This window comes from Lipotes vexillifer, unplaced genomic scaffold (genome assembly GCF_000442215.2).
Source record: "Lipotes vexillifer unplaced genomic scaffold, Lipotes_vexillifer_v1.1 scaffold306, whole genome shotgun sequence".
Lineage (NCBI taxonomy): Eukaryota > Metazoa > Chordata > Mammalia > Artiodactyla > Lipotidae > Lipotes > Lipotes vexillifer.
Window position 1 is genome coordinate 2,228,117 of NW_006789814.1, and position 18,759 is coordinate 2,246,875.

Here is an 18,759-nt window from a genome sequence, read left to right on the forward strand (position 1 = left end):
GGAAGAATCTTGGCTGCACAGGGCTTTTGCAGGGATGAATCGTGTGATGTGTGTGGGAAACATATTTTGGAAATGAAAAAGGTGTTATGGAAACATTAGTTACCAGAATTCATTGTTATGAATAACACAGACCAGTCAGTGGAGGCTGTTTCTGGCAACTGGTTTCCTTTTTTGAAAATTAGTTTTCCTAAACCAGCAATTTGTGTTTGTTCTTAAAATGTTAGAAAATGGGCTTCCCTGGTCGCACAGTGGTTGAGCATCCGCCTGCCGATGCAGGTACACGGGTTCGTGCCCCGGTCCGGGAAGATCCCACATGCCGCAGAGCGGCTGGGCCCGTGAGCCATGGCCGCTGAGCCTGCGCGTCTGGAGCCTGTGCTCCGCAACGGGAGAGGCCACAACAGTGAGAGGCCCGCGTTCCGCAAAAAAAAAAAAAAAAAAAAAAATTGGGTTGATGTCTTTTTGTTGTTGACTTGTAAGGGTGCTTTATAAAATCTGGATACTAGATCCTGATCAAATATATGATTTGCAAATATTTTCTCCCATTCTGTGGATTGTCTTTTCACTCTCTTGATACAGGCATACTTTATTTTGTGCTGCTTTGCTTTATTGTGCTTTGTGGACATAGCATTTTTTTTTTTAGAAATTGAAGGTTTGTGGCCACCCTGCGTTAAGCAAGTCTATTGAAGCCATTTTCTCAAGAGCATTTGCTTATTTTGTGTCTCTCTGTCACATTTTGGTAATTCCCAAAATATTTCAAACTTTTCCATTACTATTATATTTGTTATGGTGATCTGTGATCAGTGATCTTTGACGTTACTACTAAGACTAGCTGAAGACTCAGATGATGGTTAGCAGTTTTTAGCAATAAAGTATTTTAAATTAAGGTATGTAATTTTTTTTTTAGACATAATGCTATTGCACACAATAGACTATAGTAGCGTGTAAACATAACTTTAATATTCACTGGGAAACTAAAAAATTTGTGTGAGTCACTTTATTTCAATATTCACTTTGTTGTGGTGGTCTGGAACTGAACCCATAATATAGCCGAAGTATGCTGTTAGTGTGCTTTTATGCACAAAAGTTTTTAATCATGATGAAGTTCAATTTATCTATTTTTTCCTTTTGTTGCTTGTGCTTTTGATGTCATATTTGAGAAACCATTGCCTAATCCAAGATCATGAGGATTTACATTTTTGTTTCCTTCTAAGATTTTTATAGTTTTTCCATTTTGAATTCATTTTTTTCTATAGTGTGAGGTAGGGATCCAGCTTCATTGTTTGTTTGTTTTGCAGTATGCGGGTCTCTCACTGTTGTGGCCCCTCCTGTTGTGGAGCACAGGCTCCGGACACGCAGGCTCAGCGGCCATGGCTCACGGGCCCAGCCGCTCCACGGCATGTGGGATCTTCCCGGACCGGGGCACGAACCCGCGTCCCCTCCATCGGCAGGCGGACTCTCAACCACTGTGCCACCAGGGAAGCCCCAGCTTCATTGTTTTGCATGTGAATATCCAGTTGTTTCAGCACCACTTGCTGTAAAGACTCTTTTCCCATGGAACGGTCTTGATATCTTTCTCAAAAACCCATTGCCCACAGATGTATGGGTTTATATATGGAATCTCAATTTTGTTTCATTGGTTTAGATGTCTATTCTTATGCCCATAACACATGCTTTGATTACTGTAGCTTTGTACTGAATGATAACTTTTGAAATTAAGAAGTGTGAGTCCTCCGACTTTGTTCTTTTTCACAATTGTTTTGGTTATTGAGTCCCTTGCAATTCCATATGTATTTTAGTGTCTGCTTATCTATTTCTGCCAAAGAGGCAGTTGGGATTTAGATAGAGATTATATTGGATCTCTACATAAGTTTGGGGAGTATTACCATCCATGATGGTTAGTTTTATGTGTCAACTTGGCTAGGCTATAGTACCCAGTAATTCAAGTAAACGCTAATTTAGGTGTTGCTGTGAAGGTGTTTTGTAGATGTGGTTAACTTCTACAATTTCTACAGCTTTAAGGAGATTATTTAGGTCATTTGGGCCTTATCCAACCAGTTGAATGGCCTTAAGAGCAAAACTGAGGTTTCCCAGAAGAATTCCACCTATGGACTAGAGCTTCAGCTCCTGCTCAGGATTTTCGTATCTATCTCTCTATCTATATCTATGTATCTATGTGTCTGTGTATCTGTCTATCTCTGGTTCCATTTCTCTGATAGAACTCCGATATACCACATGAATATCTTCCCATTTATTTAGGTCTTCTTTAATTTCCTTCAGCAACATTCAATGAAGTCTTAAACTTCCTTAGTTAAACTGTTTTCTGCATTTTGTTTTTGTATTTTTCCTTGCTAGTGTATAGAAATGCCACTGATTTTTTAAATGTTGATCTGGTATCCTGCCACCTTACAGAACTTGTTTATTTGCACTAACAGTTTTTGTGGATTCCTTAGGATTTTCTATAAACAAGATGATGTCATCTACAAATAGAGATAGTTTTACTCTTTCCTTTCCAATCTGAATGCTTTTTATTTCTTTTTCTTGCCTACTTGGTCTGGTTAGAACTTCTAGTACAGTGTTGAATTAAAGTTGTGAAAGCAGACATCCTTGCTTGTACTTGATCTCAAGGGGGAAAGCATCCTGTCTTTCACCATGGAGATGATGTTTGCTGTGGGATTTTCATAGATGCTCCTTATCAGGTTGTGGAAATGTCTTTCTATTCCAAGTTTGTTGAGCGTCTTTATATCTTGAAAAGGTTTTGGATTTGGGGGACTTCCCTGGCGATCCAGTGGTTAAGACTCCGCACTTCCACTGCAGGGGGTGCGGGCTTGACCCCTGGTTGGGGAACTAACTAAGGTCCCACATGCCGTGTGGTATGGCCAAAAAATGAAAAAAAAAAAAAAAGGTTTTGGATTTTGTCATATGCTTTTTCTGTGTCTATTGATGACACAGAAAAAAGATGGTCATGTGGCTGGTTTACTTTTCTTCCCTTCTTGGAAGCATTGGGTTGGAAATTCCAACTCTGTGGTTTTTTCAGGGATCAGAAAAGGGTTACAGTTTTATAGCTCTCCCCAGAAATAACCACAAACTCACAGATGCAGTAAGTGTTTAGGACAGATGAGAAAACAAAACCAGCTCCTGTTGTGGCTCAGCAGTTGGGGGGTGAAAAACGAATGAAGATGACTTAGCAATGAGTAATAGAGAAGGAAATTCAGGTGTGCGATTGCTTTTCCTTCAGTAGAAAGGAAGAAGGAAGGAAGAGGATGGGGGAGAGGGAGGGAGGGAGGGAGGAAGGAAGGCTGTTTCCTTCAACATTTTGCTCTGACATATTTTCTGTAGGGCTCACCTCTTGCTATCAGTGGTCTGTGATACTCTGGGTTAACGTCAAGACATCAGGCGTTGGGCACAATCCAGCTTTTTCTATAGCTTTAAAACAAGAAAAGATTGGCATCACTAATAACATCTACGTGGCAACTTCTCATGCTGGGGAGAACTTTGAAATCCCCTCCTTTAATTGAGTAATACGTCCAGGGCTGGTAGTAATACGTGGCTGCTGGTAGCTGGGTCCACGTGGTGAAAGGTGGTAAGAGCTTTGGGCAGGGAAGAAGGGGACAGTTTGCTATAAGACATTGGGCAAGTCACTCTCTGCCTGGGTCTCAGTGTAAAGCGGGGGAGGGTTCCACCACCAGAGGAGTTCTGGGGTCCAGGTCTGTGAATCCGCAAGGGGGATTTTAGGCTCCCTGCCCAGGTTCCAGAATCATCAGCCGGTGATTCAGAAACAAAACCAGATAACCAACAAAAAAGCCCGACGAATTTCCGGCATTTCTCTAGGTGGCCACATTAGGGTTCCACCCATTCTCTAGGACTCTGTACTCTCAAAGCCACATCAGCTCATCAGTGCCCTGTAATGACTTCCCAGGGGGCCCTGCTGGATCAGGGCTGCTATTATTACTGTAGCAGCATAATGGGGGCTCTTGTCAGATATGCAGCACCTGTTTAGGGGCAGAGGGTTTTGCTGAAACAGTAGTTACTGATTTCCAGTTTTCCGTGATGGAGTGAGAAAGTACCTAGGGGCCAGGGGCCACCCTGGGGGCATACAAAGTACAATAGTTAGCAGATAGGGTAAGTTTTTTTTTTTTTTTAACATCTTTATTGGAGTATAATTGCTTTACAATGGTGTTAGTTTCTGCTTTATAACATAGGGTAAGTTTTATTTAATGCAATCTGTGTTAAATGCTTTGCCTGCATTAGCTCACCTAATTCTCCCGTAGATCTTGAGATATGCACTGTTACGCCCATTTTACAGATAAGAGACTGAGGCTCAGAGAAAGTGGGCACTTGGCCAAAGGCACATAGAGCATCTTGGGCTGTCTGGATGCGTCTGAATGTACAGAAATTTGTTATGGGGAGAGAAGGGCCGCCCTCCGGAGGGCAGGGAGCACTGGATCCCTTGGCGCGGGATCTGGAACTCGAGGGTGAGGTCCGCATAGTCTGAGGGTGGGGAAGAAGGAATGCCAGAGATGGGGGACCCATGCGAGCCAGGGAGAGCAGGGGGTGGAAATCAGGAGGAGAGATTCAAGGGTGTCCGGGCACGTGGCGGGGATCGACGAGCAGGGGCAGAATCCGAAAGGGGAGACACCAGTATGGGACGAGTGGGGTCTGGGCTGAAACTGGGGGTTCCAGGGAGTGAACGGGGTCTGGGGTGTAACCCGGGGTGTTTCGAGGGTAGTGGGAGATCGGAGGGGTGGAGGGGAAGGGCAGAAGCCGGAGGGTCGCAGGTCCCTGGCGGGCTCTCAGGCCCCGGTTAGCGGGCCCCGCAAGTGGCTGGGCGCGGGTCCCGACCGCGCGCGGAGGCGTGGAGAAGCCGGAAGCCGAAGCCGCAGCGTCCCGCCCCGGCCGGTCCAGCTCCCGCCCCCGCCGCCGGGAGCTCCTCCCCGCCGCCCGCCCGCCAGCCCGCCAGCCTGTACAGCCAGCTCAGACCTCCCGGCTCGACTGGCTGCGCGGGCGGCGGTGAGTGCAGCGCTGGAGGGCTGGCGGTCGGGGCGCGGGTGGGGGGCGCGGATGGGGGCGGGCAGCGGCCGGGGCGCGGATCGGGGGTACCCCGGGCCGGCGGTGGGGAGCGAGCGGGCTCCGTGCGGCGCGAGCACCTGCTCCGGGCTCCACGCGGGTCGTGGCGGCCGGGAACCCTAACGGGTCCCCGGGGTCGAGGTGGGGTGGAAGGCGTCGAGGTCCTGTCTCGATCTTCTGTGCGGGGCCGGTGAGGCCGGGTTTCCAGCCTCTCGACGCCTGTTCCCACTGCGGGACAGGCTGGTTCCGTTCCTGCTCTGCTAAGTGGGCAGATCGCCCGCGGATCGCGCGCGGTGGGGTCGTCCCGCCCCAACCTGAAAGCGCGCCCCTTCCTAACTCGCGGGGCTGCGTCCCCGGAGAGAACTCCCCGAGGCTTTTCAGGAAAGTCTCAACTCACTCTGGTGGCAGCTATCTCAAAGTTGAGATTTCCAGAATCATCAGCCGGTGATTCAGAAACAAAACCAAATAACAAACAAAAAAGCCCGAAGAATTTCCGGACGCTGGTCCCAGAAATTCGACTTCTAGGGGCCACGACATCGTTTTTCCCCTGACCCCGGGGGTTCCCCGCAGGATTCAGGCCGGCTCTCAGCCGGTGACTGTGTGGACACCCGAGGGCTTAGGGAGCCCCCAGCAGATGAAAATCCGGGACACAGGGCAAAGGGAGCCTGGGCCCTGGCTAGACGCCCCCTTCATGGGGGGGGGGGTAAGGTGGGCACCCTGTGAGTGCAGGGCTGGGCCGGGACCCCATCCACTGCCGGTGCTGGATGGATGCCAGTGGCACATGCCGGTGAGGTGGACCTCGCCCCTCCCTACCAAGACAAGCAGGTCGCCCCCTCCCCTCTGCTGTACAGGCCCCTGTCGATCTGGGCAGTGGGGTAGTTGTTGTGCCAGAAGCCCTTGGTCAGGGTCAGGGAGAGGAGGTGATGGGAAATGGGTGTATTCTGGAAGGGCTGTGCATTCCGGGGATCAGGCTAGCTGGTCTTTGAATAGTTTTCTGGTGGCTTTTGTGCTTCCGATAAGTGGGGCTGATGTCATTGCCTGTTGGACTGAGTTTTGGTGGCTGGGAAATCCAGTTTCTGGAAGCCACAGGACCTTCCCATCTTAGCCCATCAGGGTAGACTCTCCCACCGTCTTCCCAAGGGGAATAAATCCTTGGCCTGGTGAGCTGGCCCTGGTTCAGGCGCTGTCTGGAATGCAGGTTGGCCCTGCAGTTCCCCTGGGGCCCTTTTAAGGAAAGACATGGTTTGCATTAGTGTGTGCTTGACTGCCTCCCTTACCTTCTTGCTCCCACCCCAAGACGTCTCCGGGTGACTCTTTTAAAATGGGACTAACCTGGATGCTGTGTAGTGGGATGAGCTGGTATCTGGGACTCCACCAGCATGTTTGGTTTTATCACAATTGGCTCGGAGTCCAGAGAGCAGGTGACTTGCTCTACCTGGCATAGAATAACACCCATGCTGCACTTGGCTTACCTCTCAGCCAGTCCTTGCTCTGGAATGTAAATGTGCACCAGACTCTCTAAGAAACATCTATTGTAGATCTACAATGGGAGAGGTCCATCTTCCCTCTTTCCTGTTACTTTAAGGCATGAATAATACGTGCTTTTATTCAAATATGTAAAAGTATCCTTGTTGTAATGTTTTCGTGGATTAAGTGACTCGGTGATTGATCTGAGATGGAGAATCAATTTCTGAAGTCTCTAAAATACTAGATTGAAGTCATTTCGCTGCCTCTGGCGAGTAAACTTCCCTTTGTTCCTGTGGTCGCTTTTACGGGATAGCTGTGGGGAAATAAAGTGCTACCCTTGCCTTGTAAAGGACACAGAAGAAATGGCTCCCGGTCCTGAGGGGTTTATGCTGTGGGTGGAAAATGGAAACACACAAAGGTGAAAAGCCAATGCTCAGCAATGCCCTTGTGACTCTGGAAGGATTGAAAGGAATGGAAAGGAGGGAGCTGTGAGCTGGGGCCCAGGTTAGTCAGGAAGGAAGGTTTCATAGAAAAGCAGAGGCCTGAGTACATGTAGGAAGGTACATGTGGACTAGATGGGCAGCATTCCGAATGAGCAGAAGGGGCTCAGCAAAGCTTCGGAGGAGGCACAGACTAGCCCATAGTTGAGAACAGTAAAAGGGGAACCACTGAGAGCAAAGGAACCGGAAGGCCTAAGTTCATTTTCAAGGAGATAGGGCATGATTTGTTGCCATTACCCACAACCAGAGGTGCTATGGTGCCACTCTGAGAATGGGAGTATGCCATCAGGGACTTAAAATTCTCCCACCGAAGATGAATCAACCCCAGCTACAGTGACGGTGGAAAAAGCGAGATCTGACACGAAGTCCTAGAGTCTTGGCACGGTGACTTGTCTTTATTTGTGCTTTTACTGCAACAAAAATAGCTCAGTGGGCGAGGTGGTCCATCTCATGATGCAGATAAGTCCTCCTTAACCCTGCCATACTTCAGTACTGACGTGTTTATGGTGTCTTTGGTGCCCATTTGGCCCCCCTATGGCCTGTTCTGAACTTGACTGGTGTTTACTTATCTTAACATTGTTATTTGAGTTCTAAGTGGTACTTTCCCGGGTCCTCACAATTTAATCTTATTGTTTGCACTCTGGGCAGTCAGGATAACACTTTCGTAGCTAATGAGGTTGTCCCTTAGCCGCAGGTTATTTCAGTAGAAGAACTGTGTGTAGTTTCATAGGGTTTAAGACCTGGACAGAAGAAAGGAAATATCAAGGGTGTCTGTGTGGTGATTCCCTGTTCACCTCGTAGGTAGGAAGTTAATTCACCAAGATGGGAAAAGCCAGAGGCACTTTCTTCTTTGTGGGTGAAGAAGGTAACTTCAGGGAAAATGATGATGGAGAATCGAAGCTTACTTAGCTCATGGAGTTTTCGAATTGACAGTGTTCCTGGGGTAAATTTAAGAGCTTAGCATTGACTTGCCCTAACCTTGAGTCCAGGGAGGTTATTCATAAAAGCTGCATTGATAGCTTTTAAAGTTATGTAAAAAATAACAATATTACAGAAAGCGTGAAAGATAAAGAAGATTATCAGGTATAATTTCACCCTGTGAATGAAACAACTCGCATCTGTTTTCCTTATTTGGCAGTTTTATCTTTTGTCATATGGTGCCTGTGTTTTTATGAAGTTGTAATCAGGGTACGTATCATTTTGTCTCCTGATGTAGGTCCCATTAATGTTCTCATTGTGCTGTTTCATCAAAAACTATCATTCATGTGGAAACTGGGGGTGTGGTTTCACCAAGAATCCAGGGGGAAATTGCCCTCTCTGATTCTGGGGGAGCAGCCCAGCTCCCCAGTGGAAGGATTTTTCCATTCTACAGATCACTGTAATTTGTAGTTATGCCATCTTTGAACCTGGCTCTCAGATTGTGGTCACTTTATCTTTGACTTGTGAAACAGACTGAATTTAGAAGATGTCATTTGAAAACATGTCTCTGAAATCTTTCCCTGTGACCTTTGGTATTTTTTAACTGAGGGAGACCGAATCTGAATTTGTTTTGGGGTCCATTAGCCTAAGAACCTTAGTGTAATTTCTCACTTCCTTTCCCAAAGAGAGTTGGAGATCCCAATTTCCCCTTTTGTCTAAATTCTTCCTCCTTACTGACTGAGAGTTTAAGAAGCACCATTTGCCTGGGACGTTTTCTGGTGCCATATACGGGTTAAATTACATTACAGCAAACACAGCGTCACAGAAACTTTGTATTTTAAAGATTGCTAGCCAGTGGCCTTTAGTTTAAGAATTTTGGACAATATTTGATTGACTAAATGTAGAAGTCAGATAGTTCGTTAGGGTTTTTGAAATCAGATTTCACTTGTGCTCACATTATGGTAAAGAACATTTTTCTCTAGTGACTGTGAAAGACCAGCTCTCTTTGACCTCCTCAGCTGGTCCTCCACCTTGTGTACAAACTAGACTGTTTTCTTAGGGGACCTGACAATTTGCATGTGTGTGTGTGTCCTCCTTTTGCTGAAGGAATGCCTTTTTTTCCTGAGGAATGCCTTTTTTTCCTGGGGTCATTTCTGTGATGCACGTATACTCTGAGCAAGATTCTTTTCTGGGGCCGCACGGTGGGGGCAGAGAGTGGAATTGAATAGTCTTCCTCTTTTTCTTCCTGAAAGAGCTGATCTTAGAGGATTAAGTTGGTGGTGAAAAAGCTGCTTTATCTTCTCTCTGAAGGCTTTGCCCTTTTGTATGTTGATCTGATACCTAAATCTAGAAAACAGGAGGATATATTTTTAGAAGAGTTTATCACCTACCTGTGGTTAAAACCACTTTGTGAGAGTTTTAAAATCTATCTTAAGGGAGAGGGTATAGATTTGTGGCCGGGAATCAGTGTGCATTCAGCTGGAGCTGGAGGTTTGGAGATTCATTAAACTCTAAGGCCCATTTGCTTAAATATGGTGATATCTATCTATCTACCTACTTAAGTATCCATCCACTCATCCTCAGTGAGAAATAATAGAAACCCTGATCATCACCCCCGCCTCCAACCAAAATACACTTGAGGAAAAAAAAAAAAACTTAAAAAAGTAAACCTTAAAATTTTTTTGTTTTTGTTTTTAAAAACTGAACTTGAATGCTTTTGAGTGAGGCCTGCCTGCTCCAGTTCATCTTATAGTTTAATTTTAGATTTGCAGGAAAGTAGCAGTTAGTGCAGGCAGTTCTCATCTACCCCTCACCCAGTCCTCCCGACTAGCCCCCGCCCCCCCAACATCTTACATCATCACCACAGGACATTTGTCAAACTAGGAAACTGACATTGGTAGCTCACGGTTAATCACATTCCAGACGTTATTTGGAGCTCACCAGTGTTTCCGCCAATATCCCTTTTCTGTTCTAAGATCCCACCCACGGTACCGTACTGCATTTAATCACCCCATCTCCCAGTCTCCTCCGGTCTACTACGGTTTCTCAGTCTTTCCTTTCCTTGTTTTTCATGACTTTCTGGAGAGTGCTGGGCAGAGATTTTATAGAATTTCCCTCACATTGGGTTTGTCTGATGTTTTTCTCATGATTGCACTGGGGTTATGGGTTTGGGGGAAGAAGGCCTCAGAGATGAAGGGCTCTTTGCATCACAGGGGCTACATGATACCCAGGTGGCATTTGCTAAAGTTGTTAACCTTTGTCTCTAGGTTAAGGTGGTGTTTGCCAGCTTTCCCCATTGTAGATAGTTAGTCTTTTTCTTTTTTCCTAGACTATTCTTTAAAAGCAAGATACTAAATCCAGCCCACACCTAGATTAATCTCTACCTCCTGGAGGGAGGGGGCTTCTACACATATCATTTGGAATTCTTCTGTAAGGAAGATTTGTCTTTATTTAGGAAATATTTCTCTAGTTATAAGTAAGTACTCGGGATGTAAATGTATAATAAAGGTAATTAATATGGCTGTACCTTATAAATGAAACTTATTAAGAAAGTAAATCCTAAGAGTTCTCATCGCAAGGAAAAGAATTTTTTTCCTATTTCTTTAGTGTTGAATCTTTATGAGAGGATGGCTGTTCACTGAACTACTGTGGTAATCATTTCGTGATGTATGTAAGGCAAATCATTATGTTGTACACCTTAAACTTACACAGTGCTGTATGTCAGTTATATCTCAAACTGGAAAAGAAAACTACCCCCCAAAAATACACTCCTTCAAAGAGCGTACACTATAGATTCCCCCATCGTATATGGGATATATATACGCCATATGTGCGCATGAAATCTCAGCTCTGCCAGGAGGTTGTCTGTGCATTGCTTTCGCTAAAGCTCTGGGGGATCCAGAGAAATATGGAAGATAGCCCTTCCCTGGAGGGGTGTAATGCAGTCCAGTTAGGGAAACAGAATCTAATTTGCAGACAGGAAGCAATTAGGACACAGGGGGAAGGCTTCTGTCATCCAGGGCTGGGTTGTATAGGATAGGCAAGGGGAAGCGGGGCATGCCTTAAAAGACTGCAGTAGCTAATGGTTACCACCCTGTTCTCACCTTAAGTCTTGCTGAAGGCAAGACTGTTGTATAATTTTCAAAGGTATGACAGTTATAAAACCTACAGTCATCTGGACTATGGCCAGAATTGAGAAAATAAGCAAATAGGAGTCTCCCAAGTAACGCAGGTATTTATCATCAAGATAAATGCCCAAGCTTGTTTACTTTTCTCATGGGAGGCACCGAAGGAAACTAGTAATTCTTACTTTACACAGAGTTCTTACACACTGGGTTCTGGTTTTCCAGTCCTCGGAAGCTTTGAAGCAGCAAATGGAGGAGTAGGATGGGGGCCGCCAGCAGCCTGGGGTATCACAGAACCACAAGATGCTGACACAAGCATTTCCCTTCCTCCCTCCCTCCCTCCTTCCCTCCCTCCCTCCCTCCCTCCCTTCCTTCCTTCCTTCCTTCCTTCCTTCCTTCCTTCCTTCCTTCCTTCCTTCCAATCCTCCTTCCCTCCCTCTCTTTCTCTCTCTCTTCCTTTCTTTCTTGCCTTTAAGAAGGCAGAGAGAAATAATAGGGGATCATTTTAGAAAATGGTTAAGAGATTTTCAGGGGAGAGATATTGAAAAAGGGGCCTCGATCAGAATGAAGCAACACCAGAAGTTATGAGACTGGAGTTTTTGTTGTGTTGAGACGTGATCTGGGGAGAGGACCCCTTGGCTACGGGCCTTTGGGCCTTTGATGTGTGTTTATACTGACGGGGAGTTGTTGGATGGCTTCTGCTGTGGTTGCTTTCTCCTGGTATTCTAGGTTTTGAGGCTTATTTTTAGAATCTGAATTCTCCCTGGCAGGGGTTGAAAACTTTGGGGGGCTTTTCAAGTCGCTTTTGGGCTGCTGGTTAATGAAACAGAACCTGCATGGGGGTCCCTCCCCAGAAGGTCCAGCCTGGTAGCCTGGTCCCCACCTCACCTGGGCCAGGCTCTTTGTTGTTTTTTTTTTCCTTGGCCGTGCTGTGCGGCATTCGGGATCTTAGTTCCCCGACCAGGGATAGGACCTGCTCCCCTTGCAGTGGAAGCGCAGAGTCTTAACCACTGGACCGCCAGGGAAGTCCCAGGGCCAGGCTCTTGATGTCGAAGGTGCACCTGTAACCCGACCCCACCCTCCTGACCAACCACTGCTCACGCCCCCACAGGACACAGGTGTGCCTGCCTCTGTGTCTTCTGCCACACTGTTCACCCCCCTCCTGTTCTGCCCTCGCCTGTGTTCCTCTCTTGTCTTAGACCCTCCACTTGCCTTAGAATCTGGGCTCAGTTTCCCCTTTGTGTTTGCTCCCATATCTCCCCATGTTGGTTAACTTTGCCTCCCTAAATGGGTTCCTTATGCCCAGTGAGGGAGGGTCCATGCCTCCCTAATCCCACATCCGCCATCAGCCTTCAGAACCTCCTGCCTGAAAAATGGATCATAGCGTAAAATGTGAAGAGAAGAATTTTATTTTGGCCAATAGGATGTTGTTAGTACAGATTTGGGGCTGATAATAGCAGAAACGGTGGAGTGCACATCTTTTCACCAAAGAGAAGTAATCGGTAACTTTAATGATACCGTCATTTCACCCAGAGGTGGGAGGACAAGAGAGACCAACCTGGGGAGGGCAAATATGGGTTTGCAGAAGAGGCTCTTTTTCCCCATTAAAAAAAAAAGAAGAAGTCTTGGGACTTCTTTGGTGGCGCAGTGGTTACGAATCCACCTGCCAATGCAGGGGACATGGATTCAAGCCCTGGTCCAGGAAGATCCCACATGCCATTTGCAGAGCAACTAAGCCCGTGCACCACAACTACTGAGGCTGTGTTCTAGAGCCCGTGAGCCACAACGACTGAGCCTGCGTGCCACAACTACTGAAGCCCGCGCGCCTAGAGCCTGTGCTCCACAGCAAGAGAAGCCACCGCCGTGAGAAGCGCACGCACCACCATGAAGAGTAGCCCCTGCTCGCCACAACAAGAGAAAGCCTGTGCACAGCAACGAAGACCCAATGCCGCCAAAAAAAATAAATAAATAAAATAAATTTATTAAAATAAAAGGTTTAATGTATTTTATTTTAAATTTCATTAATTTTAAAACTTATTTTATTATAAATACATCATAATTTATATAAATAATTAAATTATAATTAATAGATTATAGAACTGTAAATTTTTAAAGTTATAAATATGTTTCACTTATTAATTTTTTCTTAATTTAATTTTTTGATTTTGTAATCTTGCTATGGCTCAATATACAAAAGATCAACTTAGGGTATAAGAGTGAAAAGCATTCATCTGGCTGCATCCCCCAGTGCACCTCCCCCCTCTGCTTACAGGCAACCACTGTTACCAGTTTCTTTGTTTCTTTTTTTCTTCTTTTCTTTTTTTTTTCTTCCTTTTGGCCACATCATGCAGCAGTGAAAGCGCTGAGTTCTAATCACTGGACCGCCAGGGAATTCCCAGTTATCAGTTTCTTGTGTATCCATTTGGAGGCATTTTATGCATATTTTACAAAGAAATACATATACCCTTCGTTGTACCCAAATGATGGCCTATGACAATAAACATCATTTGGGCTTTTGTCATGCACTGACACATCTCAGAGATAACTGCGTTTCTGCACATAAAATTCCTCATTCTGTCTTTTTTTTGTGGCTGCGTTGGGTCTTCGCTGCTGCACGCGGGCTCTCTAGTTGCGGTGAGCTGGGGCTACCCTTGGTTGTGGTGCGCGGGCTTCTCATTGTGGTGGCTTCTCTTGTTGCGGAACACGGGCTCTTGGGCACGTGGGCTCAGTAGTTGTGGCACACGGGTTTAGCTGCTCCGCGGCATGTGGGGTCTTCCTGGACCAGGGCTCGAACCCGTGTCCCCTGCATTGGCAGGCGGATTCTTAACCACTGCGCCACCAGGGAAGCCCCTTCATTCTGACTTGATGGTTGCATACTATTCCCTTGTGTGGATGCGCTGTAACTGGTCCACCCAGGCCTCTGCTGATGGACAATTAGGTGGTTTCTGGCAACATTGCAGTGAGTACCCTTGTGTGCTCATCATTTTGTCACTGCACCCAGGCATGGGGTCGGCTCTGATACAGATTCCTAGAGGAGGAATTGCTGGGTTAAAGGACTCATGCGTGTTACATTTTGGTAGATGCTTCTGTTGTGTGAGACTCAGGTTACCTTCCTACCGGCTCTGGGAGAGAGGCCTGTTCATCCACATCCAGGCCAGCTCTGTGTACAATCAAACATTCTGCTCTTTGCCAGGGTGAAAATGGCAAATCTAATGATGGGTGAAAAAGATCTTGGTATCAGTTGTGGACTTTTTTAAACACAGACCTTTCATTTTATTTATTTATTTATTTATTTGACGTATAATCGATTTACAATGTGTTAGTTTCTGGCGTATGACAAAGTGATTCAGTTATACATATATATATACATATTCTTTTTCATTATGGTTTATTACAGGATATTGAATATAGGTCCCTGTGCTGTACAGTAGGTCCTTGTTAATTATCTGTTTTGTGTATATTAGTGTGTACCTGCTAATCCCAAACTCCTAATTTATCCCTCCCCACCTTCCCCCTTTGGTAACCATAAGTTTGTTATCTCTGTCTATCAAACCTTTCATTTTAGAATAGTTTTAGATATACAGGAAAGTTGCAGAGCTGGTGCAGAAGTGCCATATGCTCCATCCAGCCTCCCCTACTGTTAGCATCTTACATCATCAGGGTGTATTCGCCACAACTAACAATCTGACATTGAGTGTCACCAGTTTTTCCCCTGGATTCCATTCCAGGGTCCAATCCAGGATCCTACCTTTTGTTCGGTTGTCACCTGTCATTCTCCTTTGGTCTGTGACAGTTTCTCAAGCTTTCCTTTTTCCATGACCTTGGCTGTTTTGAGTTCTGGCCTGGTCCCCTGTAGAAAGTCGCCCAGTTTCGGTTTGTCTGAGGTTTTCTTGTGATGAGCCTGGGGTCAGGGGTTTTGGGGAGCAAAACCACCAAGCCAGAGTGCCCTTTTCACTCCGTCAGATCAGCAGGTGCGTGCTGTCCACATGACTCCTCACTGATGACATTAAGCTTGACCATCTATCTCTGAGTCGCTTTAACTGCATCTCCCTGCTTTAGAGAGAGACAAGCATCTTTCTGTATGAAGACTGGCTTGGCCAGGGTGGGGTGGGGTGGGGGGGAGCTGTCCAGGGGTGGGTTGTGGTTAGCATGATGGGTGTGGGGTTGAGGAGTTCGGGGGACCGTGGGCATTGCATGCAGACTCCCGAGTCCCCGGGGACCTGCTGTGGACGGGCTGACGGGGAGGCACAGCCCCTGAAGGTAGAGGTGCAGGGCCAGGCCAGTGAGGCAGTCCTTCCAGAGGAGATGCCAGCAGCCTTGGGAGAAGAGGACAGGAAACGGGAAGTGGGCTTGGAGGGGTCATGGCCAAGGGAGGAAGGAGGCTGGTGGTCAGGGGTGAATCCGTGGACACGGAAGAGAAGCAGGGAGCCAGAGGGGCTGAGGACCCAGGCTGAGGGAAGAGAGGGGTTTTGGGTTTTACCTTTTTTTTCACTTTTTTTTTTTTTTTTTTTTTTTGCGGTCCGGGGGCCTCTCACTGTTGTGGCCTCTCCCGTTGTGGAGCGCAGGCTCCGGACGCGCAGGCTCAGCGGCCATGGCTCACGGGCCCAGCCGCTCCGCGGCATGTGGGGTCTTCCCAGACCGGGGCACGAACCCGTGTCCCCTGCATCGGCAGGCGGACTCCCAACCACTGCGCCACCAGGGAAGCCCTGGTTTTTACCTTTTAATAAGGAAAGATTTGAACCAGCCTAGAGATCAGGAGAGAAGCCAGCTGAGAGGGCAGGGTTGGCAGGAGGGGTCATTGTTGGAGCAAAGTCCCCCGGACGTGGCGGGGCGTGGCGGGGTGGCCACACTCGTGGGCTTTAAGTGGAGTTTGAACCAGAGAATGACTCCTTCAGTACCGAGGGTGGGTGGACAGATGCCTGGGAGCTGGGGTGGGAGGTTGAGGGGCTCAGGTCTCTGATGGGGGGCACCCACCATGGGAGGGGGAGAGCCCCTTGGGAGTCTGCAGGGCCAGAGGGGTATTGGGCAACCTAGCTAGGAGGGGGCAGGTTTGTTTGCTCTGGCTGCTGTAACAAATTACAAGCCTAGTAGCTGAAATAACACGTTTATTATCCTACAGTCTGGAGCTCAGAAGTCCAAAATGGGTGTCACTGGGTGACCCTCAAGGTGCTGCATTCCTCCTCGAGGCTCTAGGCCGGAATCCATCTAGCATCCGCCTGCATGTCTTGGTTCATGGCTCCATGGGCCAATTTCAAAGCCAATGGGCCTCTTCTCTCTTTCAGGCCCTCCTGCTTCCCTATTCTAAGGACCCTTGTGTTTGCCTCAGGCCCACCTGGATCATCTCCTCATCTCAAGGGCCTTAACTTCATCACAGCTGCAGAGTCCCTTTTGCCATTTAAGGCACGTTCTGGGGATTAGGGTGTGGACAGCTTTAAGGGGCATTATTCTGTCTATGCACTGCAGGCGGGGCTGGGAGGGTCAGACTGTAGGGGGTTTGGACAAACAAGTAAAGGCGTGAAGGTAGAGGCCTCAGAACAGGGACACGTGGTGTGATGGGGTCTGTGCTTGGGTCCTCCTGCCTCCTGGCAGTGAGACCTCTTGTATCACTGAGGGCAAGTGACCCCCTCCCCGGATTTTACTCTGCCTCCCTGTAAGTAATTAGAACTAATGCTTTCGTAGTGACCCACGTGCCCAGTGTTCTGGGCACATCCAACTTGCAACACTGTGAAGGTGTGGGTACGATTGTTAGCCCATTTTCTGGATGAGGAAACCAAGGCACAGAGAAATGAAGCAACTCACCCAAGTTCACACAGCCTAGACATGGCAGAGTTGGGATTTGAACCAAGGAAGTTTGGTCCCAGTTACTGCTGTTAAACATTCAACCTACCTTAAAATCCTATCGTCTTAATTTTCTTTGGGCCTTTTTTGTTCCCTTCTCCGTGCCCCGTCTGCTCACATTCTTCCATGTCTTCTCTTTTCTCCAAATCACTTTCGGGTATTCAGCAGGCCAGGTCGTGGTCCACGTCATTCCTACTGACCCCTGAGAGGTGTGTGGTGCCCGCCCATGCTTGTAAATGACAGGCAACACACACAGGTGTTTCTGAAGACCCCACATGCAACCGTATCTTGGGTACCAGGCAGAGACATCCCACCTGTAACATTTCTGAGCTCAGTGGCCATGGCCTTGCTTCTCCACCAGGTCAGTTCCTGATCAGAGTCGCCTGTGAAGCCCATGTGTCTCGTACAATTGCCCAAGGAGAATTCTCAGCATCGGGCATTAACTCTCTGTCCTCCTCCTCCTTTGCTTTTGGACCCTGCCTGCCTGTCGGTCATTTCACCAGAAAGGATTGGGAGTGGGGAGAAAAAAAATCACCCGAGACTCCTTAAGCCCCTCATCTGCCAAGAGTCCCCCTTCCATCCATGCTGGTTATAGGTAAGCACTGAGGGTGGAGATGCTACAAAGGTGTGAACTCCGTCCCCCCCGCTTCCTGTCCACACGTGTCAGCAGCAGTTGCTAATGTTTATGGCATCTTGGGGTAGAAGCTCGTTAGAGCCTCTGAATTTTCTTGACACCCATGAAAAAAGATTGTCATTTTTGGAGAATGGTTGACACACCATCCATATAGAACAAGTGGCTTCAGAGCCATGCCAAGGACCAGGTGATGAACATGGAGTGACAGGTGTTACTGGGTTTGGGCTGGTGGCAGCGAGGAGCCTGCTCATAAGTTCAGATCTTGGACGATGGTGCAGCCGCAGGAAGCACCTCCTTCTTGCTCTCTTCTGAAACCCCAACAAGAGCCAGCAGTGGTTGTCGGCAAAATTCAGGGGCGCCTTCTGCAGAGCCCGGGGGCGAGCAGCCTCAGAAACTTGCATCAGAGTAAAAATGAACCGATCTTGAAGTTTAGAGGCTGTGGCTTTTTTTGTCTCTGATTTTGTCTTGTTTGTGTTTACTTGCCTCCACACTTCCCTTTTCAAGTTCTTTCCACCCACATCTTTTTTTTTTCCCCAAAGGGTGTGAGGAGAGCTCTTCTTTCTTTTTTTTCTTTAATTAATTAATTAACTTATTTATGTATTTATTTTTGGCTGTGTTGCGTCTTCATTGCTGCGCGTGGGCTTTCTCTAGTTGCGGTGAGCGGGGGCTACTCTTCGTTGCAGTGCATGGTCTTCTCATTGTGGTGGTTTCTCTTGCTGTGGAGCACGGGCTCTAGGTGTGCGGGCTTCAGTAGTTGTGGCTTGCACCCTCAGTAGTTGTGGCTCGCAGGCTCTAGAGCACAGGCTCAGTAGTTGTGGCACACGGGCTTAGTTGCTCCATGGCACTGTGGGATCTTCCTGGACCAGGGCTCAAACCCGTATCCCCTGCACTGGCAGGCGGATTCTTAACCATTGCGCCACCAGGGAAGCCCCTCCACCCACACCTTGATCTTCTGTCTGGACATCACAGACCCTGCTGAGAAATACCATTCTCCCCAGGGAATTCTGGAGGAAACAAAGGATTCCAGACCAATTAAGTGATTCCGGTTCTGGAGCATATTTGGCCAAATCCTCATGTTACCTTGAGCTGAACTGCGAGGCCATCTGTTAGAGGCCTGTTGTTAGTAACATCTTCCTATTATTAAAAAAAACTTCATTTTTGTCAGATTCTAAGTTGAGGCTCTTAGGGAAAAACACTCCCATTTATGTCTGGA

At 47.4% G+C, this 18,759-nt stretch overlaps 1 protein-coding gene across 1 annotated transcript in view; it reads left to right on the plus strand.

Annotated features, from left to right (window-relative positions):
• Positions 1 to 4,971: 4,971 nt before the first annotated feature.
• LITAF (lipopolysaccharide induced TNF factor) overlaps positions 4,972 to 18,759 on the plus strand; it is a 30,884-nt gene continuing 17,096 nt past the window's right edge. Inside the window, exon 1 of the mRNA XM_007462825.1 lies at positions 4,972 to 5,007. The gene's annotated coding sequence lies outside the window, so the exon portion shown is untranslated. The remainder of the gene's footprint in view (positions 5,008 to 18,759) is intronic.